This window comes from Triticum dicoccoides, chromosome 6A (assembly GCF_002162155.2).
Source record: "Triticum dicoccoides isolate Atlit2015 ecotype Zavitan chromosome 6A, WEW_v2.0, whole genome shotgun sequence".
NCBI lineage: Eukaryota > Viridiplantae > Streptophyta > Magnoliopsida > Poales > Poaceae > Triticum > Triticum dicoccoides.
This window is the reverse complement of record NC_041390.1, coordinates 346342822-346359602: the sequence shown is the minus strand read 5'-3', so window position 1 is coordinate 346359602 and position 16781 is coordinate 346342822. Positions and strand designations below refer to the sequence as shown.

At 48.9% G+C, this 16781-nt stretch overlaps 1 long non-coding RNA gene across 1 annotated transcript; it reads right to left on the bottom strand.

Annotated features, from left to right (window-relative positions):
* Positions 1–12250: 12250 nt before the first annotated feature.
* On the bottom strand, positions 12251–15000 carry LOC119319135. Its single transcript, XR_005154365.1, has 3 exons — positions 14706–15000; positions 13606–13683; positions 12251–12300 (listed from the first exon to the last, which is right to left on the bottom strand). It is a non-coding gene; the product is annotated as an uncharacterized LOC119319135 (long non-coding RNA).
* Positions 15001–16781: the final 1781 nt, after the last annotated feature.

Below are 16781 nucleotides of genomic sequence, written 5' to 3'. Positions count from 1 at the left end.
CGATGGCGACCACGGCGGCGTCGGGCGATGGCATGCCGGCGATGGAGGTGACGGGGCGGCGCGGCGGCTGCCTCCCGCGGCTCGGGCGGCGCGGCGGATGGGCCGAGGAGGGCCCGCGGCAGGCCTCAAGGGCCGGCGCGGATCGTGGCGATGTGGGCACGAGCGTGGGCCAGTGGGAGGAGGACACGTGGCGGTGGACAAGCGGAACGGACGTGTCCGGCCGTCCGGATCTCGTCCGGCGGCGCGAGAAGGGGATTTTTTTAGGGTTTCGTCCGTGATTTCGAATAGCTGCTCTTTAAATAGAGGTAGAGGGAGCTAGGGAGGTCCAAATGGAGTGCGGTTTTCGGCCACACAATCGTGATCGAATGCTCTAGATGGTTGAAGGGTCTTTTGTGGGTTTGGGTCAAATTGGAAGGATGTTGGGCTGCAACACAAACGAGGCCTTCTCGGTCCCTCGGTTAACCATTGGAGTATCAAACGAAGTCCAAATGGTACAAAACTTGATAGGCGGTCTACCGGTAGTAAACCAAGGCCGCATGGCAAGTCTCGGTCCAATCCGTGAATGTTTAACCCCCACACATGAAAAGAGGTAGAAAGGACCACCGGAGGAGATAGGAGCGCCGGAGTGCAAAACGGACAACGGGGAAAATGCTCGGATTCATGAGACGAACACGTATGCAAATGCAATGCACATGATGACATGATATGGGATGCATGACAAAAGAAACAACACACGAAGAAAAAAACCCAAACCCGAGGAAAATAAAATAACTTAGCGCCGGAAACAGCAAGAGTTGGGGTACATATAAGGTAAATTACATCCGGGGTGTTACACCGTTCATGTCGAATCTGATTGGGCGCCGATCATGGAGTTAACCTCCGCGGTTATTTTTCAGCACTCGCCCTTTGGTGACATATTGAACTCATTAAGGTCTCTCTCCTTGTCAGGAGAGTCCTGGCCGAACTAAGTTCGGCAGGATTGGGATGCGGATGACGAAGAAATTCGCTGCCCACCCACCACCCACTTAGTAGCCACTATCGACGACTTAACCGACATGCTCGAATTCAACTCCGAATACATCGACGGTATGGACGACGATGCGGGAGACGAAGAGGAACCACTGCCCACAGGGCACTGGACAGCCACCTAATCATGCGATATATACATGGTGGACACACCCAAAGAAGGCAATGGCGATGAGACAACGGAGGATGACCCCTCCAAAAAGCAACCCAAGCGCCAGCGTCAGCGGCGCCGCTCTAAGTTCCGCCAAGGCAAAAGTGGTGATACCGGCACCGGAGATAATAGCACTCTGAACAGTGCCGAAGACAACAACAATCCCCTCCTGCAAGATTTAGAGCAGGAGGATGAAGGAGCCAGCCCTCCTGAGAGAGCGGCAGATGGAGAGGCGGAGGATGATAATTACATGCCTCCCTCCAAAGACGAGGCAAGCCTCGACGATGATGAATTCGTCGTGCCAGAGAATCCCATCGAACAAGAGCGCTTCAAGCGCCGGCTTATAGCCACGGCAAATAGTCTTGAGAAAAAGCAGCAGCAGCTTCGAGCTGATCAAGATTTGCTAGCTGACAGATGGACTGAAGTCCTGGCGGCCGAGGAATATAAACTCGAACGCCCCTCCAAGAGTTACCCAAAGTGCAGGTTGCTACCTTGACTGGAGGAGGAAGAACCAAAACCTACATCCCCGGCGTATGACGCGGCTGATCGGCCACCTCGTGGCCGTGATAGAGAGGATTTCCAGCCAAAAGCTCAGCCCGCACCCCGACGCCATTCAAATAAAAAGGCATGGGGAAATACGCTAGACCTGCGAGACGTACTGGAGGACAAAGCAAAACATGCAAGATCGATCTACGGATGACGAGGGCGCGCCACTATGCGAGACGATAATCGTCACGCCGAATACAGTAAAAGTAAGTCCGGCCGGGCCGAACACAGCGGGCAAGACTCGTTCGAGGTGCGTCGCGACATAGCCTAGTACAGAGGCGTCGCACACCCCCTATGCTTCACAGACGAAGTAATGGATCATCAAATCCCGGAGGGTTTCAAACCCGTAAATATAGAATCATATGACGGCACAACAGATCATGCGGTATGGATCGAGGATTTCCTCCTGCATATCCACATGGCCCGTGGCGATGATCTACACGCCATTAAATACCTCCCACTCAAGCTCAAAGGACCAGCTCGGCATTGGCTCAATAGCTTGCCAGCAGAGTCCATTGGCTGTTGGGAGGATCTGGAAGCCGCATTCCTCGACAACTTCCAGGGCACTTACGTGCGACCCCCAGATGCCGATGACTTGAGCCACATAATTCAGCAGCCAGAGGAATCGGCCAAGCAATTCTGGACACGAACAAAGAAAAATCAAATTGTCGACTATCCGGATGCACAGTCCCTAGCAGCTTTTAAGCACAACATCCGCGACGAGTGGCTCGCCCGGCACCTTGGCCAGGAAAAGCCGAAATCTATGGCAGCCCTCACGACACTCATGACCCCCTTTTGTGCGGGAGAAGACAGCTGGCTGGCTCGCAGCAATAACATATCAAAGAACCATGGTACTTTGTATACCAAGGATGGCAATGGTAGGTCACGTCGCAACAAACATAAGCGCCGCATTAACAGCGACAATACCGAGGATACGACAGTCGATGCCGGATTCAAAGGCTCTAAACCCGGTCAGCAGAAAAAGCCATTCAAAAGAAGCACTCCAGGCCCATCCAGTTTGTACCGTATACTCGATCGCTCGTGCCAAATATACGGCACCCCCGACAAGCCAGCCAACCACACCAACAGGGATTGTTGGGTGTTCAAGCAGGCCGGCAAGATAAATGCCTAAAACAAAGATAAGGGGTCACATAGCGATGACGATGAGGAGCCCCGGCAGCTGAACACCGAAGGACAGAAGAGGTTCCCCCCACAAGTGCGGACGGTGAACATGATATACGCAACCCACATCCCCAAGAGGGAGCGGAAGCGTGCGCTCATGGACGTATATGCGTTGGAGTCAATCGCCCCAAAGTTCAACCCATGTTCTTCCTGCCCGATCACCTTCGACCGCAGGGACCACCCCACTAGTATCCGTCATGGCGGATTCGCCGCATTGGTCTTAGACCCAATCATTGATGGATTTCACCTCACTCGAGTCCTTATGGATGGCGGTAGCAGCCTGAACCTGCTTTATCAGGACACTGTGTGCAAAATGGGTATAGACCTCTCAAGGATCAAACCCACTAAAATGACCTTTAAAGGCGTCATACCAGGTGTAGAGGCCCATTGCACAGGCTCAGTAACACTGTAAGTGGTCTTCGGATCTCCGGATAACTTCCGAAGCGAAGAGTTAATCTTCGACATAGTCTGTTCCGCAGTGGCTACCATGCACTGCTCGGGTGAACCGCATTTGCGAGATTCAATGCGGTACCGCATTATGCATATCTCAAGCTCAAGATGCCAGGACCTCGGGGGGTCATCACAGTCAATGGAAACACAGAGCGCTCTCTCCGCACGGAGGAGCACACTGCAGCCCTCGCAGCAGAAGCGCAAAGCAGTCTCTTAAGGCAATCCACTAGTTCAGCGATTAAGGACCCGAACACCTTGAAGCGCGCCCGGAGTAATTGGCAACAGGACCGCCTGGCACGTTCCGAGCTCGCATAGTAATGCAGCCCCCACCCTGGTCCCAGCCAAACGGCGAAAGCCGTGCCACGCGTACATAATTACGCATTAAAAATACCATGGGCACAGGCGGGGAGGGGGGCACGACTGCGGCACACTCCAAGTCATGGCTTAAACCGCACTAGGGGCTTCCCGCTTTGTTATTTTTCTCTTTCAGGACTTTAATCTCTAGAAACACTATCCGGCAGCATGATTGCCGAACACATGATGCAGCAACCAAGGAGGCAGAAAGCTACGTCACACCACGGAACTCCCAGGTGGATTACGATAATGATTGGAATATTTGCTTTAATACTATTCCTCACCTTGCCCTTGGAAGGGACATGTCAAACAGTCCTACTTTTTGCTTATCGCAGTACTTGTATCATTCTACTTTAACGCACCTTTTTTAATAAACAATGCATAGTATTAAGACTATTATTGCATTCTTCCTTTATATATATATATATATATATATATATATATATATATATATATATATATGTTCGTTCATGACATCTAGCACCCGTACACTCTGGTAGGCCAATACTCTAGGGGCTTAAGCATACCCCATAATACGGCATGAGAAGTCCGAACACTTTCGACAATGCGGCACCCCGAACTTATAGCATTATATGCATCAGCTTCGAATCATGTCTTGGGTCAATAGTTGGGTTTGCCCGGCTCCCATGTTTTGGTACTTTACGTTCCGCTATATCGGCTAAGGTAGCACTTGGAGAACTACTGCGATTGTGCCCCGGTTCTGCTGGGCTAAGCACCTCAGTAGAGAAAGCTAAAACTGACTGTCATGATAAGGCGAGAGATTGGTCGCTGTTCGAGAGGTTTCAAGTCCCTAAAGACTTATGCCGGTTAAAGCAAGGAGTCAGCCCTGTCCGTCTTAAGGCGTGTATCGCGCCCCAAATTCGGCGTTCCGAATACTAGGGGCTTCGCCAAAATTTAAAATTATAGAATTCTATGGCTAAGTGAGAGTGATAACGCATTATAGTCTGATTGCCTTGTTCGTTGTGCTGAGCACCTCCCTCGAAGGACCCAACAATGGGAACAGGAGTGCTCAGGTTTATCCCGTACACCCCAGCACTCGTGGCGTGGGGGCAGAAGCCGACGACTAGCCATCTCTCAGATTTGATAAACAGCCGAACAGAAGGTAATATTTTAAATTCAAACAAGCGTTGCACAGCGCATATGAACAAGTTTTCATAATACAGGATTACATGAGCAAGTTTACTCAAATATTACATCTTTCGCACACTCGTCCGCTACAAGACGGACACCCTTCAGGACACCCTCATAATACATCTCGGGCTGGCGATGCTCCTTACCCTGTGGCGGCCCTTCCTTCACCAGCTTCACGGCGTCCATCTTGGCCCAGTGCACCTTCGCACAGGTGAAAGCCCGGCGTGCACCTTCGATGCAGACGAACCACTTGATGAATTCTAGCCGTGGGCAGGCATCCACATGCCGCCCCACCAAGCCGAAGTAGCTTTTGGGAAGGGCGTCACCAGGCCACATCCGGACTATAAAGCCCTTCATGGCCTATTCGGCCGCCTTGTGCAGATCGACCAGTTGCTTCAGCTGGTCGCTCAGAGGCATCGGGTGTTCGGTCTCAGTATACTAAGACCGGAACAGCTTCTCCGTTGAGCTTCCCTCCTCGGCCTGGTAAAACTGTGCGGCATCCAACACGCTGCGGGGCAATTCTGCGAATGCTCCTGGAGAGCTCCGGATTCGGGTAAGTAACAAGTAATTTACTTTCACATGCTTGCTTTGCATATAGAATGCCTTACCCGCTGCTATCTTCTTCATCGCATCAATCTCCTAGAGAGCCTTTTGGCTTCAGCCTTGGCACTCTTTGCACTCTCAAGGGCCGCGGCAAGCTTGGACTCTCGCGTCTTCAAGTCAAGCTCCAACGCCTCGTGCTTCTTCACGAGAGTGTGGAGCTCTTGCTGCACCTCGCCCACCCGTGCCTCTTGTTTTTCCCGCTCGGCGCGCTCCTGGGCAGCTTTGTTTTCGGCCTTGGATATCGCTTGCTTCAGGGTCGCCACCTCGGTCGTGGCCCCTGGAAAATTTACGATGATCCTGTCATTTTGCAATCGCATTCTTTTTCTATATATCCATAGACTAGGTACTACTTACCTTTGTTCTCCTCGAGCTGCCTCTTGGCAAGGCCGAGCTCTTCCTTGGACCCTTCGAGGTCCTGCTTCAGTGTGGCGACCTCCACAGTCAGTGCAGCAGAGGCCAGCAGCGAAACCTGTATACGCATATAGATATACTTATATTAGACTCTTGCGATATTGTTTGATCCTCTATTCGGCTTTTCTTTGTGAACAGCAAATAGAGCATCAGGGGCTACTGTCTATGCGGTAATATTTTTCCTATATTTCAAATACTTACCTCAAAGCTTGATAGAAAGCTGGCACAGGCTTTAGTCAGTCCGCTCTTGGCAGACTGAACCTTCTGGAGCACCGCACTCATAATAGTGCGGTGCTCTTCGTCGATGGAAGCGCTGCGAAGCGCTCCCAGCAGATTGTCCGGTGCTCCTGGATGGGCAGAGGTCACCGGCACAGGCGTCTTGCCCCTTTTGGAAGGAGGCTGCCTGCCCGAGTCCAGAACAGCTGGGGGTTCCGGCGCGGTGTTCGGCTGAGGGCCGAACTCGGAGCCCTCGGGAGCCTTACTCCCTCTGCTCCTGGAGTCCGGAAGGTCGCCTTGAGGCGCCTCCAGGATTGTCTACCCTCGACCTGGTGCCTCTTGAGAGAATACCTCGGCATTGTCGGTAGGGCATGGGGAGGTGGCGGTCGGAAGTGGATCGCTATCCATATCCGACGAGTCCAAGGAGCCGCCCGACGAAGATACGTCGATACGGGCTTGGGCGGTCTACATAATCACATTCGGCGTTAGGAGAAGCAGTGCGACGAAGGTATGCTATGAGTTACTCTAGTATTCGAATACTTACGACTTCGCCAGGGGCTTGGCCCTGAGTATCCACTTGTCTTCGCCTTAGGCGGCGGTGGTGGAGTAGTCCGGAAGGAGGGTTCTCCCCTTCTTGGACCCTTCGCCCCCCCCCCCGGTCGGGGCGGCCTTCCTTTTCTTGTCTCCCCGACTGAAGGGGGAGCATCTTCATCTTCCTCCTCGTCTTCGGGGGAGGAGTGCATCGCGGAGTTATCGGACGATGAGTTTGATAACACCTGGCGTTGGGAACTCTTTCGGGTTCCCTTGGCCTTCTTGGTCTTCTTCGGCACCTTGTAAGGAGCCGGAGTCAGCATCTCCGTTAGGAGAGCGTCCGCAGTGTCTTTGGGAAAAGGGGCCGGACAGTTAATCTGCCCCGACGTCTCCACCCAGTCCTGTCAAAGGCATGGAGCTCAGACCCCGCACATGGTTAAGTTAGGGGAAATAAATATCCTACCTGGACTATGCTGACAAGCTTGAGCTTCTTGCTTGCCATATTCCGGATACATTTCTGGAGTCCGTCCAGCTCCACTGATGAACCCCAGGATAGGCCCTTCTCTTTCCAGGAGGTGAGCCGCGTGGGGATTCCGGATCAAAACTCAGGGGCCACCACCCAGTTGGTGTCGCGCTGCTCGGTGTTGTAGAACCACGCCGACTGCCACCCCTTTATGATCTCCACGAAGGAGCCTTCAAGCCATGTAACATTGGGCATCTTGCCCACCATGGCTCCGCTGCATTCCGCTTGTTGGCCTCCACCACATTCAGCTTGATATTGAAGGTCTTTAACCACAGGCCGAAGTGGGGCCGGATGCGGAGGAAAGCCTCACACATGACGATGGACGCCGAAATGTTGAGGATGAAGTTCGGGGCCAGATCATGGAAGTCCAGCCCGTAGTAGAACATGAGACCACGGACGAATGGATGGAGGGGAAACCCCAGTCCACGGAGGAAGTGGTGGAGGAAAACTACCCTCTTGTGAGGTTCCGGGGTAGGAACGATCTACCCCGCAGCGGGCAGCCGATGCGCAATATTCGCGGCTAATTATCCGGCTCCGCGCAGCTTCTTGATGTGTCCCTCCATAACGGAGGAAGCCATCCATTTGCCTCCCGCTCCGGACATGTTTGGAGAAGGTTGAGGGGAAGGATGTGGACTTGGGCGTTGGAGCTCGAGTGGGCAAGAACAGATGAGCAAGGAGGAAGAAGGCGTGGGTAGAGAAAGTTTAAACCTTATCCCTTTATAAGGGCGGCCGAAACTATGCGCCCCCACTAGACTGGTAAAACTCGCTTATCCCCCAAGCACCGTAATTGGTGGCGCGGTTGGGTTACCCACACCCGTATTGATGAGAATCCCGTAATAAGGGGGACACGATCTCTGCGTTGACAAGACGTGTCAAGAAACTGCCGCGCGTTATGTGCGGGGCTGGTTAACGAAAAACAGTTCGAATAATCACCGAGCCATGGCATGATGTCATGTTGCCAAAACATCTCAGCAGATTAGATTTGCGGAAATATTATTCTCTCTATGGTGGTATGTGGAACTTATTTTGCAAGGTCGGACACTATCCTTGTATTCAAATTTTTCCGTGGTGTATTCGGAGGAGGAACCCGCCTTGCAATGCCGAAGACAACACTGCACGCCGGACTCGTCGTCATTGAAGCCTGGTTCAGGGGCTACTGAGCGAGTCCTAGATTAGGGGGTCTCCGGACAGCCGGACTATATCCTTTGGCCGGACTGTTGGACTATGAAGATACAAGATGGAAGACTTCGTCTCGTGTCCAGATGGGACTCTACATGGCATGGAAGGCAAGCTAGGCAGTACGGATATGGATATCTCCTCCTTTGTAACCGACCTTGTGTAACCCTAGCCACCTCCGGTGTCTATATAAACCGGAGGGTTTTAGTCCGTAGGACAACATACAATCATACCATAGGCTAGCTTCTAGGGTTTAGCCTCTCCGATCTCGTGGTAGATCAACTCTTGTAATACTCATATCATCAAGAATATATCAAGCAGGACGTAGGGTTTTACCTCCATCAAGAGGGCCCGAACCTGGGTAAAACATCGTGTCCCCTGCCTCCTGTTACCGTCTGCCTTAGACGCACAGTTCGGGACCCCCTACCCGAGATCCACCGGTTTTGACACCGACAGTTATGTTTGTTAGGGAACGCAGCATTTCAAAAAATTTACCTACGATCACGCAAGATCTATCTAGGAGATTCATAGCAACGAGAGGGGGAGAGTGTGTCTACTACCCTCGTAGACCGAAAGTGGAAGCGTTTAGTAACGCGGTTGATGTAGTCGAACGTCTTCGCGATCCAACCGATCAAGTACCGAACGCACGGCACCTCCGCGATCTGCACACGTTTAGCTCGGTGATGTCCCTCGAACTCTAGATCCAGCTGATACCGAGGGAGAGTTTCTTCATCACGATGGAGTGGTGACGGTGATGATGAAGTTACCGATGCAGGGCTTCGCCTAAGTACTACGACAATATGATCGAGGTGTAAGACTGTGGAGGGGGGCACCGCACACGGCTAAAGATCAACTTTTGTGTCTATGGGGTTCCCCCCTCCCACGTATATAAAGGAGGGGAGGAGGAGGAGGGCCGGCCTCAAGGGCATGCCCAAAGGGTTCCCCCCTCCCCCGTACGAGTAGGTTTCCCCCTTTCCTAGTCCATGTAGGAGAAGAAGGAAGGAGAGGGAGAGGGGGAAGGAAAGAGGGGGGCGCCGCCCCCTCCTAGTCCAATTCGGAACAGCCCATGGGGGGTGCGCTGCCTCCCCTTGTGTCCTTTCTCTCCTTTCCACTAAAGCCCAATATGGCCAAATACTTCCCCGGTGAATTCTTGTAACTCCCCGGTTCTCCGAAAAATATCCGAATCACTCGGAAGCTTTACGATGTCTGAATAGAGTCTTCCAATATATGAATCTTTACGTCCCAACCATTTCGAGACTCCTCGTAATGTCCATGATCTCATCCGGGACTCCGAACAAACTTCGGTCATCAAATCACATAACTCATAATACAAATCGTCATCGAACGTTAAGCGTGCGGACCCTACGGGTTCGAGAACTATGTAGACTTGACCGAGACACATCTCTGGTCAATAACCAATAGCGGAACCTGGATGCTCATATTGGCTCCTACATATTCTACAAAGTTCTTTATCGATCAAACCGCATAACAACATACGTTGCTCCCTTTGTCATCGGTATGTTACTTGCCAGAGATTCGATCGTCGGTATCATCATACCTAGTTCAATCTCGTCACCAGAAAGTCTCTTTACTCGTTCCGTAATGCATCATCCTGCAACTAACTCATTAGTCACATTGCTTGCAAGGCTTATAGTGATGTGCATTACCGAGAGGGCCCAGAGATACCTCTCCGAGAATCGGAGTGACAAATCCTAATCTCGAACTATGCCAACTCAACAAACACCATCGGAGACACCTGTAGAGCATCTTTATAATCACCCAGTTATGTTGTGACGTTTGATAGCGCACTAAGTGTTCCTCCAATATTCGGGAGTTGCATAATCTCATAGTTATAGGAACATGTATAAGTCATGAAGAAAGCAATAGCAATAAACTGAACGATCATAGTGTTAAGCTAATGGATGGGTCTAGTCCATCACATCATTCTCCAATGATGTGATCCCGTTCATCAAATGACAACACATGTCCATGGCTAGGAAACTTAACCATCTTTGATTAACGAGCTAGTCATGTAGAGGCATACTAGGGACACTCTGTTTGTCTATATATTCACACATGTACTAAGTTTCCGATTAATACAATTCTAGCATAAATAATAAACATTTATCATGATATAAGGAAATCTAAATAACAACTTTATTATTGCCTCTAGGGCATATTTCCTTCAGTCTCCCACTTACACTAGAGTCAATAATCTAGTTCACATAGTCATGTGATTTCACACCAATAGTTCACATCTTCATGTGATTAGTTCCCATCTTCATGTAACTAATACCCAAAGGGTTTACTAGAGTCAATAATCTAGTTCACATCGCTATGTCATTAACACCCAAAGAGTGATCATATTTTGCTTGTGAGAGAAGTTTAGTCTACGAGTCTGCCACATTCAGAGCCGTATGTATTTTGCAAATTTTCTATGTCTACAATGCTCTGGACGAAGCTACTCTAGCTACTTGCTCCCACTTTCAATATGTATCTAGATCGAGACTTAGAGTCATCTAGATCGGTGTCAAAAGCTTACATTGACATAACTCTTTACGATGAACTCTTTTATTACCTCCATAGCCGAGTAATATTTCCTTAGTCCTCTAAGGATAATTTTGACCGCTGTCAAGTGATCTACTCCTAGATCATTATTGTACTCCCTTGCCAAAATCATGCTAAGGTATACAATAGGTATGGTACACAACATATCATACTTTATAGAACCTATGTCTGAGGCATAGGGAATGACTTTCATTCTCTTTCTATTTTCTGCTGTGGTCGGGTTTTGAGCCTTACTCAACTTCGCACCTTGCAACACAGGCAAGAACTCCTTCTTTGACTGTTCCATTTTGAACTAATTCCAAATCTTATCAAGGTATGTACTCATTGAGAAAACTTATCAAGTGTCTTAATCTATCTCTGTACATCTTAGTGCTCAATGTGTAAGCACCTTCATCGAGGTATTTATTTGAGAAACTCCTTTCAAACACTCCTTTATGCTTTCCAGAAAATTCTACATCATTTCCGATCAACAATATGTCATTTACATATACTTATCAGAAAGGTTGTAGTGCTCCCACTCACTTTCTTGTAAATACAGGCTTCTCCAAAAGTATATATAAAACCATATGCTTTGATCACACTATCAAAGCGTATATTCCAACTCCGAGAGGCTTGCACCAGTCCATAAATGGATCGCTGGAGCTTACTCACTTTGTTAGCACCTTTAGGATCGACAAAACCTTCTGGTTGCATCATATACAACTCTTCTTTAAAAATCCATTAAGGAATATAGTTTTGACATCAATTTGCCAGATTTCATAAAGTGCGGCAACTGCTAACATGATTCATACAGACTTTTAAGAATCGATGCGAGTGAGAAAATCTCATTGTAGTCAACACTTTGAACTTGTCGAAAACCTTTTGCGACAATTCAAGCTTTGTAGTTAGTAACACTACTATCAGCGTCCATCTTCCTCTTGAAGATCCATTTATTCTCAATGGCTCACATCATCGGGAAGTCTATCAAAGTCCATACTTTGTTCTTTATACATGGATCCCATCTCAGATTTTATGGCCTCAAGCCATTTTGCGGAATCTGGGCTCATCATCGCTTCCTCATGGTTCGTAGGTTCGTCATTGTGATGCCCCCATTTGACCGTACACTAATCATACACGCAAATGTGTACGATCAAGATCAAGGACTCGCGGGAAGATATCACAACACAACTCTAGACACATATTAAAATAATACAAGCTTTATATTACAAGCCATGGGCCTCGAGGGCTCGAATACATAAGCTCGAATACACAAGAGTCAGCGGACGCAATAATACCTAAGTACAGACATAAGATAAACAAGTTTGCCTTAAGGAGGCTAGCAAAAAAGTAGCAACGATCGAAAAGGCAATGCCTCCTAACTACTCCTCGAAGTCGAAATCCACGTAGAATCATCCTCGGGATCCACTAGCTCCTGGACTCCATCATATGATCGCAATAATCGGGAAAAGGGGGGAAAAGAAATATCAAAGCAACCATGAGTACTCATCCGAAGTACTCGCAAGCAAGGATCTAAACTACATATGCATTGGTATCAATGAAATGGGTAGTATTTGTGGACTGAACTGCAGAATGCTATAATAAGAGGGGGATAGCTAGTCCTATCAAAGACTACGCTTCTGGCAGCCTCCATATTGAAGCAGTAGATGAGAGTAGATGGTAAGTTAATATCATCGTATAGCATAATCCTACCCGGCGATCCTCTCCTCGTCGCCCTGTGAGAGCGCGATCACCGGGTTGTATCTGGCACTTGAAAGGGTGTGTTTTATTAAGTATCCGGTTCTAGTTGTCATAAGCTCAAGGTACAACTCCTGGTCGTCCTTTTACCGAGGGAGACTATTCGAATAGATAAACTTCCCTGCAGGGGAACACCACCTTTCCCAACACGCTCGATCCCCTTTGGCTGGACACACTTTCCTGGGTCATGCCTGGCCTCGGAAGATCAACACATCGTAGCCCTACCTAGGCACAACAGAGAGGTCAGCATGCTAGTCTAAATCCTATGCGCGCAGGGGTCTGGGACCGTCTCCCATTGCACACTTGCACATTGCGTACGCGACCGGTGAGTAGAGCTAGTAACCTCCATTACAAAGGAAGTTGCGTTACGCGGTGCTACCCCGCGCTCGCCGCCCAGTCGCTGACGTCAAGAAGGCTTCGGCTGATACCACAATGTCGAGTGCCCATAATTGTTACCGCGTAGTTGGTTAGTGCGTATAGGCCAGTGGCCAGACTCAGATCAAATACCAAGATCTCGTTAAGCGTGTTAATTGATATAACCTCGGATGCTGACCAGGGCCAGGCCCACCTCTCACCTAGGTGGTCTCAACCTACCCTGTCGCTCCGCCACCAAGATCCACTCAGAGGGCCGTCGGGAAAAATGTCCTTTCAGCCCCCAATCCATGAATCACTCGCGGGTACTCTACGAGTGGACCCGACTTTTGTCACCACATGTATCATATATAATGTATATAAGTAATATACCCATGATCACGGCCCGATATTATAGCATGGCAGACGGACAAGAATGTAGGGCCACTGATGGAATACTAGCATCCTAACTAAGCATTTAGGATTGCAGGTAAAGGTAACAACAATAGTAGCAAGGACAAGATATGCATCAGAATAGGATTAGGGAAAGCAGTAACATGCTACACTACTCTATTGCAAGAAGTAGAGAGAAGGAATAGGTGATATCGGGTTGATCAAGGGGGAGGCTTACCTGGTTGCTCTAGCAAGAAGGAGGAGGAGTCGTCGATGTAGTCGATCACGAGGGTATTGGCAGCGGTCTCGGGGTTTACTGGAAAGAAGTAACGGAGGGGGACCACAATAAATAACAGAGCAATCAAAGTATCACAAAGCATAACATGGCAATACGCGGTGCCAGGGATGATCTAACGCAGGGATAGGTGATACCGGCGAAGTGGGAAAACATACGGGAAAGCATTCCCGGTGTTAGGCATTTTCGAACAAATGGAACGAAGGAGGATGGTTGCATGTTCACTGTGCTAGGGACGTGGGGTAGACGAACGGAGAGCGTATTCAGATTAGTCTGGAAATTCTCAGCAACTTGCATATACAAAGTTTTTTCATTCGAGTTACGGATTAATATATATGAATTTCCAAACTTTTTGCAATATTCCGGATTTTATTTAATTCTTTAATTCGAGTTGACCAAGTCAACTTGACTGGTCAAATGTAAAATAGTGCAGGAGGTACCATGGCATAGACTATAACTAAACAAGTAATTAAAAAAACTAACCTAATTAGATGGACCCACCTGTCATCTGTAAATAAACTACTTAACCTAAATTAGCACTAACACACACAACACGCATACACCTACTCGGCCATGGCCAGGGCCGGCCACACACTCAACACACACAGCACGCACACGCCATACACACATCACGCACACACCTGCACACACACTCAGGCGCAGACATACTGACCACACACACAAACACGTTGCATGCTCACAGCACACACACACTCTCATCCAGTCGTGGATAGCACCAGAGTAGCGGCGGCGGCGGACAACAGTGGCAGCGCCAGGCGCAGCAGTAAGCAGCGGCAACTAAGAAGGGAGAAGAGTAGCGGCAGGAGCAGACGGGGTGCGCGTGGCTGCAGCAATAGGCGGGCAGCAAGGCAGCGACAGCGGACGTGAGTGCGGATGGGCACAGCTGGACGCGGGTAGGCGTGCGGGAGAGCAAGGCCACGGGTAGGCGTGGACGCGGTGAGCGCGCGACCACGGCGACCTTCGGCTACGGCGGAACGGCGACAAAACGGATGGGAAATGAGGGGAATGGAAGTGGCGCTCACAAGGGGAGGCAGAGGATGCGGCCGACATGGTGGATGAGCTCCAGTGAGGTAGATCGGGCGCGGAGTAGCGGTAGCCGTAAGAGAAGAAGAAGCGTCGATCCCAGCGATGCAGTGCTTCCCCGCTTGAACCGGGAGCACTAGTCGAAGGAGACGTCGATGGTGCAGCTCCTCGGCATCTTTTCATTCATCGGGGAAGTCTGTGGCCGCGACGATGATTATGAGCATGGCGAGTAGCTCTCGGACGAGCTTCCAAAACGAAAAGAGAGAGAGAGAGAGAGAGAGGTAGAAGGATGTAGGGCTAGGGTTTGCGTCTACTGGGTCGAGGTAGCCTTATCCTTCCCGGGAGTCGCTAGATGATCGACACGGCGGCAGCAGAGGCCATGGCCGGCTTGGATGCATGCCACGCACATGCTAGAGCATCCACTGTACGTGAGGTCAAGGAAAATTCGTTGATGGGCTGGCCCATACTACTATAGCACTAGGGCCCAAGATCATAGTAGATCCACGCTGTTTTCTTCTTCTTTCCTGCTTTGCATTTTTGCTCGGTTTTGCATTTATTTCTAGCACCAAATGAATTTTGTTCAACATGAAAGTTGTCACGTAAATAGTCATCATTATTTTGGAGAGGCCCAAAAAGTTTCAAGTCAATTGCAAAAGCATAAACATTTGTTTACTTTGAAATGGTTATTTCTATTGTTTTTGGATCACTTTATATTTTTCTAGGAATTACGAGGTGAGTCAACTGATGTTGGCTCAACATGAAAAATGATCGGGGAAGTTTTAGAATAATGCAAACATTTTAGTTTTACTGTTTGAAAAATATATTATTTTGACTTGCAATTTAAATTTGATTTTCACTTTGATTTTCTCAAGTGGCAATTTGGCTTAGTTAAACATGATCACATGGCACCATTAGTGTGAGGTCACCGTAGCATGATTCTCGGGGTGTTACAAATCCCCTGCACTACAAGAAATCTCGTCCCGAGATTTAAGAGGTAGAGTTAAGGGGAAAGACTCGGTTACGAAGGTCTAATGAAACTTCTCAATCTTGGTTGCTCTTCTCGAAGAAGTTGATCCCTCTTTGGTGATGTCTTTATTTCTCTGCTCCAGGTCATCATGATGAAGTCGTCACCCTTTCTTCGGGAACTCCATCGTACTTACGAAAGGATAAGAAGGGAAACCCCATTAGGACGAATTTTAACAAGATTGAGCATCATACGGTTAACTCAGGGGATGAGGCATAAAGTATCTCTCGATTTGATTACATGAAACACATCGAGAGCATTATGAGAGGGTACGAAAGTTTGAAACGGGTAAGCATTCGTTAGAAGCCTGAAGTAGAGTGTGAAAAAGGGTTCAGAGCAACAAGAATAAGTATTGCGTCTGATACCGGAATAGATCACTAGGAAGGGGGGGTGGGTCCGTGAATTACATACGAAACCAAGCGCAAGGGATAACTTTGAAACAGGGATGTACAAGAGAGTCAGGTTTCGATCCTATGGAAGTGTGGGTTATGGGCCCACCATGTGGGTTGAAGCAAGAGGGGTGGCGACATCTTGCGTGGTCATGATAGCAAGGCATGTCAGGGAATAGCCTGTCAGTTATGACAGCAACAACGTCGGTACCAAGGGCGAGGGACGAAGAGAATCATTTTCCTGCGCGTTGAAATGAGCCGGAACTATAGGCAAAGTTCTCGTCCATCGGTGGTTATCGGAATACCATCAACAAAAGCAACAGGGTCTTACTGAAATGGTTATACACCAAGGTGTTTACATAAGCAGAAGAATATTACTGCTTAGATCATATAGATCACCAGAAAGGTTAAACAAAACAATGGAAAGGAAAAGGTGATCATCAGATTAAATAGAACAATGGAAAGGAAAATGTGTTTAAACACATATTTCAGGGGTATATCCTTCCCAAGGACAAGCAGAGCATGATATCCATGACAGGATATAACGTAGAAAAGCCTTTAGGAAAGGGGGAAGAAATTTCACGACATTACCCATACAACGGTGTTTGGATAATTGATAGAGAATTTAGCATTGTGCTTCAAATGCTCTTATTGATGATCGG